Source organism: Felis catus, chromosome A3 (genome assembly GCF_018350175.1).
Source record: "Felis catus isolate Fca126 chromosome A3, F.catus_Fca126_mat1.0, whole genome shotgun sequence".
Taxonomy (NCBI): domain Eukaryota; kingdom Metazoa; phylum Chordata; class Mammalia; order Carnivora; family Felidae; genus Felis; species Felis catus.
This window is the reverse complement of record NC_058370.1, coordinates 102192720-102209706: the sequence shown is the minus strand read 5'-3', so window position 1 is coordinate 102209706 and position 16987 is coordinate 102192720. Positions and strand designations below refer to the sequence as shown.

Sequence of the window (16987 nt, the reverse complement as noted above, 5' to 3'; positions counted from 1 at the left end):
ATATATCCATTGGAATTAATGTATTACACGGGTCCGAAAATTTGGGAAGACAGGGAACTTAGGCCAGGGAAGTTTTGAAAGAGGCCTAGAGAAAGGGAAAAGACCAGGGTGTTGCGGGTTCCAGGGATTTGGGAGCTCATCACGGAGAAAGAAATGGCCACAAGGTGGCAGCACACACGGGCTTTTACTGAGCCACTCTATGACGGGTGTGCTTCCAGAGAAGTCTGTCCAGAGACTAGTCAGTAGTAAGTTGCTTCTTAGGAAGAGAGGCAGGCATGGGGACTTGGGGGAGAGGGGACGCATGTGTCTGGGTGATGTCACTCGGCAGCACAGCGGGGAACTTCTGGGTCAGAGAGCTCCAAAGCACATCAGCAGCTTGGGGTCTTTACGGCCTGGGGCTTATCCATGGTTAGCAGATGTTGGGAACAGTTTTGTGGGATATGCAAAGCAAGCAGGCTCTCACTGGCTAAAAACGTGCTTATTTGGGTGATGTTTAAAACACTTAGTTGTGGAAACATTTGAGTTAGGCCTCAGGTGGGCTTTTAAGCTAATAGGTCTCAGCTACTGTGAAGAAATCAACTACCTGGGGGCCAGTGAGCAGAGGCCACCGTTGGCTCATTTACGTGACACAGGGTCTGGGACGTGGCTCAGGAAAGGCCAGCCTGGGCAGCCTGTTAAGTGACAGTTTTGTGCAAGTAGGAGGCAGTCCCGGTGGCTGGGAGGTGGGGGGTTCGGGGTGGCGGTGGGGGCGGTGGAGTACAGAGCACAGGGAGGAAAGATGAACAAGCATCTGAGAGGAAGGGGACCTTTTCACGTTGAGGCCTGACTGCCCTGTAGGGCCGCAGCAGAGCAGAACAGCTAATTCGAAAATTCGAAACTGAATATACAGGGCTCCAGTCTTTAAGGCCTTCAGAGTCTAGCCAGAATCTCCCAACTAACCGGCTGAGTGACCTTGGCCATGCGCCATCTCCTCTCTGGGCCTCAGTGTTCTCACTTATAAGTGGAGGGGATTAGACTAGGTCTGTGGTTCTCATTAGGCTCACCTGTGGAGCCTTACCAAAAAAAATGCTGGCAATGCCCAACCCCACCTCCAGCGACTGGTTTGGGGGTGGTCGGGGCACGCCCAGGTCAAGACCCTCTGGACCAGAAGGCTCCTGAGTTCAAGTCTTCCCAGCTGCTCAGAAGGAACCCTGCCTCGTGGCATCTATAAATGCAAAGGAGAAATGGTCCTTAACTTCAGAGAAAGGCTCTTTACCAAGTCAGCACTGTATTTTGACTATATATATGTATATATATATATATATATATATATATATATATATTTCAGAGAGAGAGAGAACCAGGGAGATGGGCAGAGGGAGAGAGTGAGAGAATCCTAAGCAGGTTCCATGCACAGCACAGAGCCTGATGTGGGGCTTGATCCCACAATCCTGGGATCACGACCTGAGTCGAAATCAGGAGTTGGGACGCTCAACCGACTGAACCACCCAAGTGCCCCTATTTTGACTATATTTTGAGTTGAAGGTAGGTTTTCTATCTTCTCAGTCTGGTTATGATCGTCTTCAAACTTCATTTTTTTTTTTTTTGGAATAAATTATGCCATAATAGGAGATGTTAAATTGAGGTAAAATTCTTGAAATCTTGGGGAAACCAAATAATTTTGTGTTTTCTCTTCATACAAGTGAAATCCCTAATCATAGTGGCAAATCTTAACATGCTTGATATTGAACCCAACTCTCAAAAAAGTTCGGAGATGGTGAAATATGGGTGTTATCTGCAAACCTGAGGGAGCCTAAATAGAGGGACGTTCAACTTGCAAAAGAACGTTTTGCCTCTGGGTCTTCTGTTCAATAAAGTATGTGGGGGTTAAAACAACAACATCAACAACAACAAACCCAAATAAAAAAACAACCCAAAGAAGAGTTTAAAAAAATGTCCACCAGAGGTCAGCATTTCACTGAAGATAATCCTACATGCCTGCCTGCCATCTCCACTCTGGAAGGAACCTCGAGATGATAAATAATCAGTTCAGTTCATGTGCTCAGGCTGGTGAGGGTCCACTCCTCAAAAACTCTCTAAGAAATAGCTGGGTTTTCATGCCAAGGGAAGTATATTCTCATTCAACCTATCAAACAAGCCGTAGTTCAGTCCTAATTTGAACTATTTGCTGCATAGAGTACATGGAGGGCCTGAACCCTGATAAGTATCCAACAAATGTCTGTTTTTCCAAAGGGTGAGACTCGGAAATTCTAAAGGTCTTCTTGTATGTGCTTGAAAATCCACATCCTGTGGTTCTGTTTCCAGCTGAGGGCCTGGTGGCCGGATGATCGGATGATCGACTCACATGTAGAATTAACCACCATGCCCCTGCCCCACTGGGGGGAGGATACCCACCTAGCCCACCAGAACTCAACACAGGACCCCTGTTGACACTCTTTTTGTGCCGGAAAGGGGCTAATGGAGCTAACAAAAGACAGGTAAGCAAAAAAAGCCGGTGAGGAACGGATCCAGATCCATAGAGGGAACAGCCCCGCCTTCATCCTCTCCCCAGGGAAAGCTGACCCAGAGTCAGATGACCCGGGGTAGCAGCAGAGGTCACTGATCTTAGTGGTCAGTGACCTTAAACTGTGGCACCTGTTCTTCCACCTTCACTCGGAGGGTCTCCCTGCCAAGGGATGAGAATGTCTTGTTCTCAGAGTCAAGGCACCCTCTTCCTTGGGTCTTGATGGAGTCACTCTGGCATCTTCTTTTTTCTCCTTGGCCCCATTCTTTATTAGTCATGGAAGTTTTCTTTCCTTTCACCGAAGGCCTGTGGCTGAAGCCCAGGGACGGGGGGAGGTAGGCAGGGGCTAGATCCTGCCGGGCCTGGCCGGTCACGGAAAGGACCATAGTCTCTGTCCTAAGGCATGAACAGACCTTAGAAACTCAGAAGCTTACCCGGTCAGCACCCCATGTCCCATTTTGAGGCACATACTCTCTTCCTCAACACCACCGAATTCCTAGTCAACCTTCATATCCAGGTTCCTGGGCAACATTTTCCGTGAAGCCACGGAGGACCACGTGTAACCTATGTGTAACCCTCAGTAACCCACTCTCTTGAAACCTCCGCAAGAGACTGGGGCTTAGACCCCTGGTCCGCATAGGACCGATGAGGCCTTTCCAAGTATGCCTGTTTTAACCCTCCCCTGAACGCCTGAAGGCGGGGACTCAGCATTTTGTGACCTCCAGAACACTTAAGCCACTTACCTGAAACTGATGAAAATGCATTGCAAACATATTCCGAAGTGTGTTAATTTCATAGGCACTTCCCATTTATCTTTCCTTTTCTTAGACTACTCTACCCGGCTTGTTTTCTCTTCTTCCCTGAGGCCTCTGCACAAACGGCACCTTATCAGGTCTTTTCTGCCCGCCCCCCGCCCATCTCAAGTAGAATTCTACCCCCCAAAGCCACATGTATCTCCCTTACTTGCTATCTCTGTACCTTGTTTTATTTTTCTTTCTGGCAATGATTGCCTCTGACATGATCCATATTTTGCTTGTTTGCTTATTTAATCTATTGCCCTACTACGTTTTAAGTTTCGTTAAGGCAGGGACATTTCCCCACATCAGTGCGCGATTATTAATTCAATAGTCTTCAGCAAGCATCTACTCTATGTCAGTTCCTGGTGCTGGAGACAATACCCGGAGTGCTCCCTCACAAGCTTGGCCAGGACTAAAAACCAGTTCAAATATACACGCATAATTGGTAGTATTTTTGCATGGTTAAAATTTGTATTCCAGTCCTTGTCTCCTTTCTTGTGGGCAGTGTTGTGAAACAACAACGCCTTTTCCTGGGGTAGAGATGGGGGCCCATGGATAACACCTGGGCATCTCTATGTCCTTATTGTGAGAGCCACGAAAATCTCAGGGGTGTGACGGAATCATCTGGGAAGAAAAAGAAAGGCTTGAATCGTGAAAGAAGGGTCCCAGCAGAGACAGCGTGAGCCACAATGAGAACTGACTAGGAGACGCCATCGTCCTAAACATCCGCTGGCTTCCCCACCCCATAGTGCAAGATCCCAAGGTCCAGTCTAGCGCCTTGTTCTCGGCCCTTCTCTTTCCCTAAAGACCATTCCCCACCACTCTAGCTGCTGGCCCCCAGTGCACACCTTGCTGTTGCTGTCTCTGTAAAGGAGCTTATATCTCCTGACCTCCCTCCACCCCAAGTAGGTCCAGAGCTCACCTATGCATTTCCAAACACATCCCAAAGAGCTCTGCTAAGCACAGGGCCCATGTGCTCCAGGAGGGCCAGAACTTTCGATTGATGGCTGTGTTTCACATCAAATTCTTGAGCCAGGGCTTCCAAACTTTCAGACCAGAACAAACCACCTGGTGAAAGTCCTTGTGTTTAGCCCTCTCTGAGGTGGTCAGGAGGACGTGTACTGCCGTCAGCAGAGGGGAGGGGAGCCAGCGGCACAGAGGGCTGGTGTCCAGGTGGGCCCTTTGCTGGTAGAGAAGGTGGTGTATCGATAGAAAACCCTGATTTGAAGCCAGAAGGCTCGGGGATAAGGTCCAGCTCCACCATTGAATAGCCGGAGGATTCTGAACAAGCTACTTACACTTCTTGAAGATCATTTTATTCATTTGGAAAAGCAAGATCATACTTCCCAGAGCCGTTTTGACGATTAAATAACATACGTAAACGTACTCCATATAAAAGCTCTCTGTAGAAAACCATTTTAATAATGTTATAACCCGGGGCGCCTGGGTGGCGCAGTCGGTTAAGCGTCCGACTTCAGCCAGGTCACGATCTCGCGGTCCGTGAGTTCGAGCCCCGCGTCGGGCTCTGGGCTGATGGCTCAGAGCCTGGAGCCTGTTTCCGATTCTGTGTCTCCCTCTCTCTCTGCCCCTCCCCCGTTCATGCTCTGTCTCTCTCTGTCCCAAAAATAAATAAACGTTGAAAAAAATAATAATAATGTTATAACCCAAGTGTCTCCAGATGTCTCTAGGCTACAGAAACGAAGCAAATCCCACCATCTGCGGGTCTGGATCCCATTCCAGCTTTCCCTTGAGCCCTTCACTGCCCCGTGACATGAAGCCACCCCACCCCCACCCCAGGACTTCTGGAGTGACCCAGTAAGGGGCCCTCACTCATTTGGTCACCACTTACTTCCCTCCTCACCCTATTCATCAATGTCTACACGAACGGCCATCTCTCTAGATAATCCCAGAGCCTCCAGTTCCCATGGTGCCCAAGTGGGTTCTGAGACAGAGAAAGGACATCTATTTCTCCAGCTCTTGTACCACTAGATGGCACTTGTCTCTCCAAAAAGCGCTCAGTGGCCCTTCCGTTCCCGGTGAAAAACCTGGTCTGTGATCATTTGATCCGATGAGACACACATTTCCAAGAAGCAGCAGCCAGTTTCCCAAAGTCTGATCCTGATTTGGGAAGGAAACCTACAGAAGCCATGTGCAGAGATGCCGTCCTGCCTCTCCTCCTCACGCTGCCCAGAGAGCCTCCTCTTCGGAGGATGGTTTCTGCTTTGCAAATGCAAAATCCAATGATGCCATTCTTCACCCAGAGCAAAGGATCCATCTGCCCCCAATGCCTTTCCAAGCATTCATTTTTTTTTTTCTCATGACAAAATCGCTCGCTGCTTTGCAACCATGGTTTCTCACTCAACGCAATGCTTTTGAGATTCATCCACATGTTGTGGGCAATCAGATCACTTCTTTCTATTTGCTGAGCCCTATTCCAACTTAGGAATAGTTCGCAACTGTTCAGTCATGGACTTTGGGGTTGTTTCCAGTTTTTGATTTGATAAATGAAGCAGTTGTGAATATCCTTTTGGATAAGTCTTCTCACTGACACTTATTTTTCATTCTCTTAGTAAACTGCTAGGAGTGGCATGTCTGAGGTCAATGGCAGATGTGTGTTTCATTTTATAAGAAGTGGCCAAACTGCTTTCCGAAAAAGTTGCACCTTTTTTCTACATCAGCAAAGTGACAGTTGTTTAACTTCCTTGCCAATAATTGGTATTATCAGTATTCAAATTTTAGCCATTCTTTTTGGGGGTGGGTGATGTGGTATCTCATTGTAGCTTTATTCAGCACGAATGATATGGAGCATCATTTCATGTGCGTTTTTGGCCATTTGTTTATCTTTCAGTGTAAAGTGTCTGTTCAAATCTATTGGCCTTTATTTTAATTGAGTGATGTGTCTTTTTATTGCTGATTTGTGGCACTTGATTTAACCTAGATACAATTCTTTCGTCAGATATTTTCTCCCAATCTGGAATTTGCTTGTTCATTTTCCTAACAGGGTATTTTGGTGAACAGAATTTAAAAAGAGTTAAGTCCAATTATTATTATAAGAAATCTTGGCAATCCTCTTACAAAGCTGCAAGAATTATCTCCTTATTTTCTTCTAGATATTTTATAGATCCAGCTTTTATAATTAGGTCTATGATCTATTTTGAGTTAATTTTTATGTGTGACGAGAACTGAGGCACAAGGTTCTTTTTTTTTTTTTCTTTTGTGATAGCTTTGAGATATCATCATTCACATGGCATACAATTCAACCTTTAAAGCGTACAATCCAATGGTTTTTAGTACTGGGATGGTTAACTTTATGTGTTGGCAGAGCTAAGAGATGCCCAGGTAGCTGGTAAAACATTATTTTGGGGTGTGTCTGTCAGGGAGTTTCTGGAAGATGTTAGCATTAAATCGGTAGACTAAGTAAAAAAGATCGCCCTCACCAATGCTGGTGGACATCATCCAATCCATTGAGAAAAACCATAATGGCAGAGGAGGGGTGAATTTGCTCTCTTTGCTTGGCCTGGGATATCCGTCTTCTTCTCCTGCCCTTACATATCAGCTCCCCTGGCCTTTAGACTCAGACTGGGGCTTACACCAACCATGTTCCTGGTTCTCCAGCCTCTAGATGGAGGATCAGGAGCCAATTCCTATAATAAACCTCCTCTTTCATGTAAGTCTCTCTCTATACCCTGTTGGCTCTACTTCTCCGGAGAACTCTAACATAAGCATTTGTGTAGCACTGTGCAACTATCGCCACAATGATTTTCATCCTTTTCTGTACCCCAGACACAAACCCCATATTTTTACCAGTGACTTACCGTTTCCCCTTTTCCCTAGTCCTAGGCAACCAAGAATCTATGGATTTGCCTATTCTGAGCATTTTATATGAATGGCATCATGCAATGTGTGGTCTTCCGTGACAGAGTTCTTTCACTTAGCAAAATGCTTCTGAAATTAATCCATATTGTCGTATCACATATCTGATGGGCTGACTGATATTCCACTGTATGTATATACTGCATTTGGTTTATTCCTTCATCAGTTGATTGACATGTGACAAGTCGCTCTACTTTTGGCGACTATGAATAATGTTGCTATAAACATTCCTGTACAAATTTTTGTATGGGGATATATTTTCACTTTTCTTGGGTGTAAACCAAAAAGCATAATTGCTAGGTAATATGGTACTTCTAGTTCTAACCTTTGAGGGACTGCCCAACTGTTTTCCAAAGCTGCTAGATCATTTTATAATCCCACAAGCAGTATATAAGGGTTCTAGTTTCTCTACAGTCTCACCAACAGAGATTACCTTTTTTTCCCAATATATGAAATTTATTGTCAAATTGGTTTCCATACCTGTCTTTTTTTTTTTAATTTTTTTTTTAATGTTTATTTATTTTTGAGACAGAGAGAGACAGAGCATGAACGGGGGAGGGTCAGAGAGAGGGAGACACAGAATCTGAAACAGGCTCCAGGCTCCAGGCTCCGAGCTGTCAGCACAGAGCCTGACGCGGGGCTTGAACTCACAGACCGCGAGATCATGACCTGAGCCGAAAGTAGGCCGCTTAACTGACTGAGCCACCCAGGCACCCCATACTTGTCTTTTTTATTATAGTCAACCTAATGTGTGAAGTAGTCTCTCATGGTGGTTTTGATTTGCATTTCTCTGATGGCTAATGATGTTGAACATCTTTTTTTTTTGTATGCTGATTAGCCATTTGTGTATCTTTCTTTGGAGAAATGTTTATTCAGACCCTTTGCCCATTTTTTAGTTGGGTTGTCTTTTTGTTATTGTTTACTCTAGATACAAGTCCCAAGGTTCATTTTTTATCATAGGGATTTCTAGATGTCCCAGAACAATTTGTGGAAAGACTTTTCTTTCTCCATTGAATTACCTGGATGCCTTTGTCCGGAGGTGCCAATTGATCATATATGTGAGGATCTATATTTAGACAGTCTAATTCTGCTACATTAATCTGTTTGTCTGTCTTTATGCCATTTTGGTTTGAAGTGTTTCCTAATTTTCCCTGTGATGTCTTCTTTGACCCATGAGTTGTTTGGAGGTGTCTTGCTTGACGTGGCATTTTCTAGATAAAATACTGCTGTCGATTTGTAAATTAATTCCGTTGCGATCGAGAAGATACCATCTATATGGGTTGACCTAATGAAATTTAGTGATTGTTTTATACCCAGTCTATATGGTCAGTCTTCATCCTTCTAGCCCAGAGTGCCTTGTCAATTCCTGACATACACGCAGCAGGTATGCGGTGAAAGTTTGTAGAGTGAACAAAAGAATTAATAAGTTGTAGGATTGCTGACCTGGCATCAGGCCCCCTCTAAAAAGCACCAAAGCATCAGCCTTGCATGATAATGTAGAGCATGGACCCTGGGTCCTTCTGACTTGGGCAGGTTACTTAACCTCAGTTTCCTCATTAAGTGAAAAGTTTCCTACCTCATAGGGGAGTTGCAAGGATTACATGTGTTAAAACAGGTAGAGAGCTACTGCTCTCTAGTTAACACAGTATACATTAGCTGTTGTTCCTCGTGGAGATCCTGGTCAGCTCCGTTTTAGGCAGCATCAGATAAAGAGGCAGTTTCTCCAGGTCGCCAATCTCTACGAGAGTTAAGATATCACAGGCTATGTTGGAAGAATAGAATCACTTAACTCAGACTTTCACATATGGCGCCTTAATGGCTACAGAAATAGAAACTAGATCGTGCCATGAACTGGGATCCTGGAAAATAGAAGCTTCTTGCCAATGTCAACTTATGTCTGAGGATGTGTTTGCTAAAATATGCTCGTTTCAAAACACAACTAGTTGCCATCATGCCACCAATTCCCAAACCAGCGAGCAGAAGTTCTCTGTAAGTGGACAGTCACAGCTGAAATTCTGGACTCCACTCAGACCGTTTTTTCCTGCCCTGTGAAATACACACAAGCAGTGAGTTTGCAGGAATTTCAGAGCAGCGCCCAGCTCGAGGCGTGCGCACATCTGGGTCTGGCCTCAGTTTCCGGTTTCTGGGCCCAGAGACGGAGCGGAGGGCTCCGCCGCGGGCAGCTCAGCCCCGGAGAGCGCAGGCGGGCGGCGTAGCCCGCGCCGCCGCCGTCAGACCAGTCGGACGGCTTCGCCCCCAGCCCGCCCCTCCCTGCCCGCGCCGCCGCCCTCCCTCCCGGAAACCCAGTCCCTCCCGCGAGCGCCCGAGCTGGACGCGCCCGGCCCCGCGCAGTCACCGCCCGCAGCCCTCGCGGTCCCGGCCCGCGCCTGGGCGCCGGGCCATGGGGCAGCCGGGCCGGCGGGAGAGGCCGGAGCAGGAGCCCGGCGGGAAGTGGGTAAGGGCACGTGGGGAGGCCGGGCGGGGGCGGCCCCGCCGCCCTCGACAGCGACAGTGTGCGCGACACGGGGCGCCGAGCCGGGGAGCACCTGCGCGGGGCTGTGGGGACTTGCGCTGAGGTCACCGGGGGTCTGCGGACCGGAAGAGCGGGAACAGGCCGCAGGAGGGTGGACAGTGAGCGCGGGGTGCGGGGGCGGGCTCTCAGAATCCAACCTGATCTGGTGACAGGGATGGCACACAGTGGCGACTGTGCCCCACTGGGACAGTCTGCCCGGGCCTGCCATGCGGTGGCTCCCCAGGCTCCTCCAGAGGGGCTGCGTGGATCTGGCTCCACTATTAAAACTGGGTGACACGAGGGCTTTACTGCTAATCTCTATTGCCCTGTGCCTCCAGTGACCTCAGACCTCCTCCCTGCCCCCTTGGATGCCGGCCCCTCTCCTAACCCTTCTGGGTGTCTGGCCAGAAAACATCAGAGATTTCTGGAAAGGTAAACAGTGTCTGCTCAGCTGACAAACTCACATCCCCGCTCGGTTCCTTTCTGGTCTAGAATTTAGTCCTTTTGGCAGGACGATGGAGCCAGGATTGGGTGTTCTTTCCTGGTTTTTTCCATGCTGCAAGATGGATTTTGCTGCTCTGGTCAGTGTGCTCACCCAGACCCCTGTGTCTGTGGCCTGCATGTCTAGGTCAGGAGGCCGGCCTCAAAGTGAGGACCTGAGCAACTTGGGGCTCCACCTGCCCTAGAACCTCATTAGCCCAGCCCTTTCCCCAGCCCAGAGCTGATTGAATGTAATTAGCAACTAATTGAATGTCTATGAGTCCCTCTGCATAAGAAATACACCAAGGTCAAGGTTAGACGGGGCGGATAGGGCTGAGTGATTCATTCTTTTCTTTCAGACCTTGTATATTCTCTATGTGGGGCCTATGAAGAAGAGTCATTCATTCATTCAACAGATTCATTCATTCCACAGATATTTAGTGAGTGCCCACTACCAATCAGGCATTGGAAATAGGAGTTGTCGGAGAGAGGAGCAGGTGAATCACGTTATTTCAGAGACTGATAAATACCTGAAAACGAAAGAACCTGGCTGGTTGATGAGCATGGTGGTGAGACAGGTAAGAGCAATTGGCCGCTAGCTAGACAAGGAACTAGCTTTCTGAATGTCGTGGGAGGGTGGTACCATTTTCAGGCCCGCAAACTCTGGGGGCTCAGGATAGGATGTCCTCCGTTTCCATGAGCAGGGACTTGTGAGCTGCCTATGAGGGGGTCAGTGAGCGGCAGATGGGTAGTGAGTAGCTCCTCTCTGGAGCCCTCAGAGTATACTTGGGGAGGGGATGGCTTATATTGAAGCTTCCCTAGAACACGTGCTCTGTTGGCTGGCTCGCTCATTTGTTCATTCAGCAATTCCTTACAATATGTTCCAGGCACTATTCCAGGTGTTAAGGCTACATCAGTGAACAATACAGTCTTTCTTATCACAGAGCTTATTTTCTGGTGGGGAGAAAGGGACAGTAAACAACAATAACAGCGATCTGAGTGTCTTGTCTAGAAACGCTATGAAGAGAAAGCAGAGCAACTTAAGGGGTTGAAGAAGATGTTGGGGCTGTTGTGTTCAACAGAGTGGTCAGGACAAGCTGTACAGAGAAGATGAAATTGGAGTGGAGACCTGCATGTAGATAAGACATAGTTATGGGACTATCTGAGGGAAGAACATTGCAGGCAGAGGGAAGAGCGAGTGCAAAGGCCCTGAGGCATAAGTAAGGCTTGAACATGCTGGGCATACTGACCATGCTGGAGGAGCGGGAAGGAGGCCAGTGTGGCTCTGGAAGGCCAGCAGGCATTCCAGAGGCTCTCTGAAATGGGGGCTCAGCCTGAGGAGCAGAGGCATCCAGGAAGGAGATGATGCCTCCTGGCTGCTGTGGCAGGAAGATTCATAGGCTCCCCAGCAAACCCAGGGTCAAGGCTGGTGGTTTACACTGAGCAGAACAGGTGATCCCCAGACATGGAGAGTGTGTCTTTTGGCGGGAGAGGCATTGCTTGCTGTTCTTACGCCCAATATCTGCCTAAAAAAAAAATCATCACGGGCCCACACTAAGAGAGCTAAAGTGGGAGGCAGATCCCAAGTTTTTCAAATCAGTAAAGACTCTGGAAACTGGATATAGGGAGAAAAAATTTGCCTTCTAGGAAGATTCCAGTAATCTTTCATTCTTTAATTAGGTGATCTCAATAGGTTTAAAAGGAAAACAGTATATAATCAGTGACATTTATTTATTTATAATATTTTTAAATGTTTATTTATTATTGAGAGACATAGACAGAGCATGAGCATGAGCATGGGAGGGGCAGAGAGAGAGGGAGACACAGAATCTGAAACAGGCTCCAGGCTCTGAGCTGTCAGCACAGAGCCCCACGTGGGGCTCCAACTCCGGAACTTCGAGATCATGACCTGAGTGGAAGTCGGGCGCTTAACCGACTGAGCCACCCAGGTGCCCCATCTTTTGTTATTTTTAAGATAATATTTACAAGGGTTACAATTCTTTTAGAAAGTATTTTTAAAGGCACGGCTTGCATGTGTTAAAACTTTTTATAAATGTTAATTCAAACCGCGCTTAAGGTGCACGGTGAAAAATCTCCCTCCCCCTCCTGTGCTCTGATCCTCTATTTTCCTCTTCAGAGGCAGTTTCTTGAGACTACTTCCAGAGAGATACATTCTGTTCGTAAAGGAGCCTACAAGTATGTGTAACTTCTCTTTTTTTATGCAAATAGTACTAATACTCGGTTCTGCACTTTCTCTCTTCTAAGATACTTGTTCTGATTCAGGACGTAGGGATGTACCTCATGCTTTTTAAATAAATGTGTAATGTCTCACTGAATGGATGTGCCATATTCATCTAGCCAGTCCTCTATGGCTTCTAGGTTGTTCTCATTTTTGTTTCTTTGCTTGCCATGCCAGACAACAACGTGTGAAGCGTACGTGTCCCTACATACCCGCTCACTTCTGTGATGATAGGAGAAGGTCATGAGCACAGAATGACTGATTTGAAAGCCATGCGTAGTTTAGATTTCTGTTGATGGTGCCAGCCTGCTTTGCAGACACACACAGTATGACCGAGGGCTTCCGAGACAGCTTGGTTTTCCCGCCGCTCTGCCAGCTTGGTGTGTTATCATCTCGCTGTTCTTGCCAATGTGACAGATTAAAAAAAAAACAACAACGAAACTGGCATCACGTTGTAGTTTTAATAAGTATGCATAGCGAGTGGTGGTAGGAGTCTCATCTGTTTTTCGCTGTTTGTCTCTGTGAACTGTTCACGTCCTTGGCCTATGGTTTAAATTGGATTTTCGTCCTTCTGTTGTTGTTTTGATTGCATTAGAAGGGGTCTTATGATTTCTTCATCGCTCCTGTCTAGTCTCACCGACTGCCCCTCACTGTCTTCCCCTACCTACCCTGCTTGTAAACAGCGGCCATTCTGATAGATGTATGGTACGTTTATCCCGGGATCTGGATGTATTCTAGAGAAATATATGACGTTGATTTATATATGCATGTATTTTAAACCACATAAATTGTATTGTGCTACAAATCATGATCTTCTTACTTTTGAAACCTGACGCTGTTTTTTAAAAAGATTGACCTGGGGGCGCCTGGGTGGCTCAGTCAGTTAAGCCTCCGACTTCGGCTCAGGTCATGATCTTGCGGTCCCTGAGTTTGAGCCCCGCATCAGGCTCTGTGCTGACAGCTCAGAGCCTGGAGCCTGCTTCCGATTCTGTGTCTCCCTCTCTCTCTGACCCTCCCCCGTTCATGCTCTGTCTCTCTCTGTCTCAAAAATAAATACACACTAAAAAAAAAAATTAAAAAAAAAAAAAAAGATTGATCTGACTGCTGTGTGAACCTCGGTTCGTTGCCCTGATTACTGGGCTGTGTTCCCTGGCTGGGATTATTGAATTTTCCTAATAGATGATTCTTTCATATTTTATTTATTTATTTGTTTGTTTATTTTTGTTTATTTTAGAGAGAGAGAGGGAGAGAGCTTGAGCAGGGGAGAAGGTCAGAGGGACAGAGAAAATCCCAAGCTGAGCGTGGAGCCCGACTTGGGTCTTGATCTCACAACCCTGGGTTCATGACCCCAGCCAAAATGGAGTCGGACACTCAACTGACTGGGCCACCCAGGCACCCCCTAACAGTTAATTCTTAGTGGCTTGGTCCACAGAGATTGAGAAATGCTATTATGGGGATAGCCTCAGGGGAGGAGGAAGATTTGAGAGATGGAAAGGAGAGTGGGGAAGGGAACAGAGATGACCAAGAACACAGCGTGAGGGCACTGCGGTGCACAGAAGTACCAGGAACATTCAGGCAGAACATTCAGGTGGTGCTTCAGGCTGTGGATGTGTGGCCCTGGGAGAGGCTGGGGGTCTCAAACGCCGGTATTGGACCTTGCCCGATGGCACCATGGGCGGAGGTCAGCAGGAAGTATTTTCAAGGGCAGGAGTGATCTGGAGGACGGGGGCCTTTTGTACACAAGAACCTGAGGGGCAGGGGGTCCCTGCGGTTCTCCTGGTGGTGGAGTGGGGAGCAGTGGCACCTGCCGGAGAGGGAGAAGCAGCAGAACTGGGTACCGGGGTCAGGAAGGGTCTGGGCTGGTGTCAGGGCCGTTAACCTGAGAAACCAGGTGGATGTGATGCCACAGACAGGACCCAGGAGGGGCAGGCCTGGGCACAGAGATGGGAAGGCATATTCATGGGCACATGGACGCACTGTTGGGCCTGCCACTAAATCGAAGCCCTGCTCATCCAGTAGAGGATTCCTGCTGGCAGTTAGGACTCTGGGCTTCAGTGAGTGAGGTCACCCCGGGCAAGAGAGGCCCGGGCAGAGCAGAGCCTGGGGCAGGCACTCTGGGAGAAGTGGATGGACAGGCTGAGCCAGACTAGGAGGCTGGGTGCACTCTCGAACTCTCCCTTTGCTGACTCCACGACTTTAGGAAGGCCTTCTCTCAGCATGGGAACCTGGGTGAGGTAGGAGGCCCTGCCTCCCCGATGTCTCCCAGTGCAGCCTTGGAGGAGGCATAGACGCACAGAGGCAGACAGGAGGGAGACGGCCTCAGGCGGCGCAGGTCTGTGGGCTCTCTCTTCCCAGGGATGAGCCCTGAGGCCCCCATGCTGTTCCCACGTGAAGCTGCCATGCCAGGCTGCCCCTCTGTCCCTGCAGGCAAGTGTGCATAGAGCATGGAGAGGTCCCTCCTAGCATCGAAAGAGCACCAAGAAGCCCAGGGCTTTGCTGCTATGGGCAGGGCTAAATCTGGGCACCCCCAGGGAAATCCGGGACCTTTCAGTGGCCCCGGGGAATGCCTTGCTCTAAGTTTTCTCACCCTCCTTCACGATGTCAGAGCATACCTGTTCTCTGTTTTGTGTAACACCAGAGCCTTGCGCTCCTGCTAATTGTAAGCCTAAATTTCTATTCAGCAGTTAATGACTGATCAAGGCTAATTAGCGTTATAAGGAAGACTCCCAGTTCTTTCTCCAACAGAAATGCTTGAGAAGTTAGAGTCAGCGGCACACAGCGTCTGCTCTTTTGCGTATCTTGTCATGATTTTTGACAGAAGAGTTTTCCACCTTCACTGTTTTAATATTTTTCCTTGACTACACACAGTTTGAAAATACAGTAGGCATTATTTGCTTCCATGTGGTCCTAAGAAATAATATCTTATGCAATCATATGTCTGTTGCATCAGTTATATTTTTTTAAATGCGTATTCAAATAAAATTTATTAAAAATGTTCATTATGTGTACCACACTCCTACTTAAGCGAGCCCAGCCTTAGATTCATGGAGTCATGGAGGAGGTAGGTAATCTTTGCCCTGTAGGAGAGGGGAAAAAAACTTGTCCTCTAGCAGTTTAGATTCAGGCCACTGAGACAGGCAAATTAAACTGACAAAAGACAGATTAACAGTAGAAAGAGGTTGGGCGCCTGGGTGGCTCAGTCAGTTAAGCCTCAGACTCTTGATTTTGGCTCAGGTCATGATCTCACGGTTCATGGACTGAGCCCCATGTTGGGCTCTGTGCTGACAGCGTGGAGCCTGCTTGGGATCCTCTCTCTCTAGAAATACTTTCTAAAACAAAACAGTATACAGAGGCTTATTGCCATGCCCAGGAAAGCCAACCAAAGAAGTAGGGGGCTTGTTAAGTGGTTAAAAGCTTGCACACCTAACTTAGGAACAGGGAGGCAAGGAGAAAAAGGCTTCTGTGGGAAGAACAAATAGGTTTCTTTAGAAAGACAAATGGGTTTTAGAACAAATGAGGGATGAGAAAGTTTGTGATAATGTCCGTCTCTAGGGTGTGGGTGGTCTTTCAGTCTCCTTCGGGGGCCGTAATCTTTCCTAGAGAAGGGATTTGGGAAAGTTTTTATTTTCCCAAAAGAAGGAATTTATGGCTCCCTTATTTTCCAGAAGTTGTTGCTTCCAGTCAGGTAAGGGGAGCTCTGAGAAGACTTCTTTTAGCACCTGTCAGACCTCAGATGTCTTCACCTTTAAACAATCCTCATAGCAACTCTGGAATTCCAAGCAGGTCCCCACACCGGCAGCAGAGAGGTCCCACTGGCAGCCACTCAGGGTGTGGTGACAGTGAGGGGTCAAATACAGTAGACACCATCATGGGCCTCCCCACTGTGCCCTAGTTCCCGCCTCCCCTGGAAAGGAGGGATGAGGTTGGCAAAGAACCTCCCGGTCTTTAAAGTGTGCAGAAATATTCAATCATTATTTAATTCAGTGTATTTAATTGTCTAGTACCTTCGTTATTTTTGCTGATGGTAAACACAACACATATTTTTTAAAAATTAGATACGTGCCAGAAAAAGCGTGAAGAGCTTAAAATCCTGTGTACTGTTGCCACACACAGAAAGCCGCTGCCAACCCATGTTTTGGTATTCTGTGGCCTAAATACACACGGTCTCAAGACTTGAGATCATCAGGAATATATAACTGGTTTTCTTAATAATATGCCATGGGCATCTTATTTAATTCCCCTGCATTAAATATTCTCTAAACATAAGATGGTTAAGGGTGGCCGAGGTTCACCATATGGCTCTGGGCTCTACCATAATCAATTATCCAATTCCCAATCGTGGGTGTTGAGTTTGGGAGCATTTTTGCCGTTAGAAAGAACTGCCTATCCCTGTACCGGAGCAGATGTTTGTGAGTATCTGCTGGGTGCCAAGGGGGCTTGGAGACGGAGGTGACTAGCTAGAATCCCACTCACTGCTTACCTAAGGAGGGCAGACCCGTGACAAGTGGCTGCAAGGAAGGTGCCAGTCTACGAGCCCAGAGTTGGGAGGGAGCCGAGGAGAGGAGCCTTGGAAGACAGAGTCC

The 16987-nt window shown here is 47.5% G+C and overlaps 1 protein-coding gene across 3 annotated transcripts in view; it reads left to right on the top strand.

Moving 5' to 3' along the window:
• The first annotated feature begins 9476 nt into the window (after positions 1-9476).
• PSD4 (pleckstrin and Sec7 domain containing 4) overlaps positions 9477-16987 on the top strand; it is a 35185-nt gene continuing 27674 nt past the window's right edge. Inside the window, exons 1-3 of one of the 3 annotated variants that reach the window (XM_023251871.2) lie at positions 9477-9628; positions 10599-10743; positions 12303-12361. The gene's annotated coding sequence lies outside the window, so the exon portion shown is untranslated. The remainder of the gene's footprint in view (positions 9629-10598; positions 10744-12302; positions 12362-16987) is intronic. The other 2 variants (XM_023251870.2, XM_023251872.2) reach the window with 2 other exon arrangements.